Source organism: Empidonax traillii, unplaced genomic scaffold, assembly GCF_003031625.1.
Source record: "Empidonax traillii isolate 1590-97213 ecotype Southwest subspecies unplaced genomic scaffold, ASM303162v1 scaffold497:size1267575, whole genome shotgun sequence".
NCBI classification, from domain to species: Eukaryota; Metazoa; Chordata; class Aves; order Passeriformes; family Tyrannidae; genus Empidonax; species Empidonax traillii.
This window is the reverse complement of record NW_020955690.1, coordinates 10,894-15,007: the sequence shown is the minus strand read 5'-3', so window position 1 is coordinate 15,007 and position 4,114 is coordinate 10,894.

Here is a 4,114-nt window from a genome sequence, read left to right as displayed (position 1 = left end):
CCAAAGTTAGGAGCTAAAATTTTGCTTTTAAACGAGATATCAGTGAGGTATTTTTTCAGCTCTTAGACGTGATATGAAATCCAAAGATTATTTTATGGTCAGTTCTTATTAACGTATTTACATAGCTTTCTTTAGTATATCATTGGCCAAATAAATATAGAGTCACGATGGATTACTGAAAATGTAACTGCTAATGACACTGTGAAAAGTCATTTTTCAGTCACATCCTACAGCACAGCCTTTGAAGGCTAAGCTTACCCATTTTATAAATAGACTCATTTTCAGTGGATCTGGTCTCACTTCAGAGATTCAATTGCAGTCACATGAGCAAATTATAAATAGGGAGAAATCACATTGTGAGTACATACTGCATATGTCAAATTTAAGACCAAGTAATGAATGAGAGTGTAATGTTCCTCAGACAATTTCAATCTCAAAAATAAAAGCCTTATGAACTAACCAGCAAATACTAAGATTTTTTTGTTACTCATTAGACTTTGAAATTTCCAACTCAGTTTCCTTATTTACAGTTGATAATAATATAACATCTGATTTATAGTTTTGTGTTTGGGTGTATTGCTTTGGTTTTGCTTTTTTTCAGATTTTATTTTCTTGTTCTTTTCTTTGTTAAAACTAGTTCCTTGAAAAATATCTAATTTAAGTTTAAAAAGTAATTTTAAATAAATCAATGCTTCAGAGTGATTGGAAACAAATCAAATCCCTCTTTCTCCTCTTTTTTATTGGGTAACTATTGAAGTAAAATAAGAAAATAGAAGCAGATATTGATCTCAGAAATTAATACTTGTTAAATCACAATGAAAAAACCCTAAACATGATGTGTCTTGAGACTGCATAATTTGTGTACCTGAACATGTGAAACTTGGCTAAGCTGAGCAGCTGCACTTGGCTAAGTAACCTAATTAAAAATATGATGTTAAAGATAAGTATGTCTATTTCACATTGAACCTAAACACCATGATATTGTATTGACAGGAAGTTATACTTGGAAATCCAGTTATTAGCAAAATGTGTCAATTTAAATTTGATGATCATTTTTTGTAAGATAATTATCTCTGCTTACATTATTGCTTCCTTGGTGACTGAAGGCAAAGTTTATTCCTATGTTCTAAGATCTAAAGAAAATTTTTCTATTAATATGAAAGAAAAAATGACACAGGGAAACTCTAATATTACAGGTGTGATACACCTAATGAAGCCAATCTCCAAATAGTACATACTGCAGCAGCCTCTGTCTGTACAGATTTCTTAAGTAAATATGTAATTAGTTTGCACTTCAAATAAAAGATCAGACCAATCTAAGAGCAAAATAAAAAGTCCCTTTGAACTTAAAAGGTTAGTAATAGATTCAATGTCATTGTTCTGGAAGTGTCAAAATATTTTTGTCTAAAGAATTAATATAAGAAAGTGCAGTGTACTCACAAAGAGAATTTTTTGCCATTTTGATTTTTCCCATTTCACATTAAAAAAAAAGTAATTTAAGCAACTAATTATCTCTAAAGTACTATCTCTCACTTCATAGTTTACCCCAGTATAAAAATATTTATATAATGGGTTATCTATTAAATTTTTTTTAGAGAATTAACTTCTGTTTTTAAAACTAGTCAGAACAGAATATTTCCTTTTCAGTTATCAAGGAATAATGTTAAATATTTTTCAGCAATTAGCAGAAAGCATAAGAGCAATTAAGAAATATGGAACTACTTTTAAAGCTGAGGTGTGCATTTAAGGTAACTAAATCTATCCAGTTTTTTGCATCATCACTAACAGTGACTAATTTGCTTATAGCTATTAAAGTTGGCTAAGAGGATCAAGGAATAACAAAATTCTTTTGAGCTGCCCAAGAAACATCTTTAACTGACCTTTGCTTTTTGTAAAGAACTTTTATAGGGTGATTTAATAAGTTTTAGTAAACAGACTGTCAAACAACCACTATCTAATGGTAGTGGTGGTAAACTCTCCACATTTCAATAACATGTTAGTCCACTACCCATAGTTTTATCTTTGTTATTAGCTAGATGTTTAATTAAGGGTTGATATTCTCAACTGGGAAATGTATTTAAAGAGGATAAATAAAAATGCAAATGTTGCCTTAGAGAATGGCTAGGAAGCCAGAAAGAGGCTCACCTGGTAATTATTAGTAGAGATAAGGTAAAGATCAGCTTTAACAGAAGGCCTTCAACCATCACGGGGATAGGGACATGCACGTGCATCCAGGAGTTTTCACAATTTAAAGTATTAGTCCATCCAGTTCCAGATCTATTCACCTCTCAGTTCCTCCCAGTTCTGCTCGCAGTTCTGCCCCTGGCATGCCCTTCTGGAAATTGAGTTAAGGGTCTCTAAGACACCCTCTTCCTCATTTTCCTCTTCATCACAGCATGTCTTGGAGCTCCTCCAAAGTTCTGTATTTTGAAGGATGCTTTTTCTGTCATAGTATCTTGTTGTAGAGGCCTGGGGTGCGATGTTCTCAAATAGAAAGAAGGCCTACCTTGAGAGAGGTCTAAACAAGCTAAAGGAATTTAGAAAGTTAGATATGAAATGGGGTAATAGGGTTGGGTAGATGTGTAAACTACTGTGCTAAAAGTGTGAGCTAATTACAGTTACTTCTAAAATCTACAAAAAGCTAAAAATCCCCAAAGTTCCATGGGATCACAAATCACCCCATTTTCCTCCAGTCGTCCAGTCTTGTTATAAATTGAAGAGCTGAATCATATGTCTCATATGGGAAAAAAGCAGGAAACCTCTTACTGATTTTTCTTTTATCAGACCCAGTTCTCAACTTTTCCAGTGTCTGGTGTCAGACTGCGAGAACAAACTGTGAATACAAACAAAAGTTAACAAACTTAAAGAGACTGTGATATTGTTCTTCATAGATTTTTTCCTTCTTGATGCCAGTATAACCAAACGAGATATTTGGAAGTTTATTACTATTTAACTCTAAATTAATGGAAAAAAATATAAAGAAAAGACCAACACTTTAGTCAGAAAATGATTTACAGGGACTCAAAGCAAAGGCATGCCTTTCACAGTGTCCTTGGGAAAGGTGAGTGAAGGATGCTTACAGAGAAAGAAAGGGTAAGAACAACACTTTTCCAGTCTAAAGGATTCTGTGATTCTGTAAACAAAGGAAAAATAAAATCACAGAATCCCAGATTGACTGAGGTTGGAAAAGCCCTCCCAGCCCATTGATTCCACTTTGTGCCCAATTTTCATCTTGTCACCCAACCCAGGGCGCTGAGTGCAATGTCCAGTAGATCCTTAGACACCTCCAGGGATGAGGACTCCACCACCTTCCAGGGCAACACATTTCCAATGCCTGACCACCCTTTCCAGCAAGAAATTCCTCCTGATGTCCAACCTGACTCTCCCCTGGCACAACTTGAGCCTGTTTCCACTTGTTCTGTCCCTTGTGTCCTGGGAGCAGAGCCCAATCCCTCCCTGGCTCCACCCTCCTGTCAGGTTGTTCCAGAGAGTAAGAAGAGCCTCCTTTTCTTCAGGCTGAACCCCCCCAGCTCCCTCAGCCACTCCTGGTGCTTGAGACCCTTCCCCAGCTCCGTTCCCTTTCCTAGATATGCTCCAGTCTCTCAATGTCTCTCTCGTCTGAGGGGTTAGAACCAGACACAGCACTCGAGGGGCCTCAGCGCCTGTGCTTACCTATGTCCTTAATCTTGCCCCGCAACAACTCACTTCAAATTTTGCTGAAGAAAAATGATATTTTCTTGGCTTTGAAAATACACTTGCGCCTTTAGAATTGGCCATAAGTAGCTCTAATATATTTTCTCTTGAAAGAGAAAAACATAGGATTAGATGGATACAATACATAAAAAAGGATGCAAGGCTGACCCTAGTAACTACAGGCCTGTCAGCCTGACCTCGGTGCCTGGCAGAGTTATGGAGCAGATCATCCTGTGTGCAATCACACAGCAGCTACAGGATGGACAAGGGATCAGACCCAGCCAACATGGGTTTAGGAAGGGCAGATCCTGTTTGACCAACCTGATTTCCTTTTACGATCAGGTGACCCACCTAGTGGATGAGGGAAAGGCTGTGGATGTGGTCTATCTGGACTTCAGCAAAGCCTTTGACACTGTCTCCC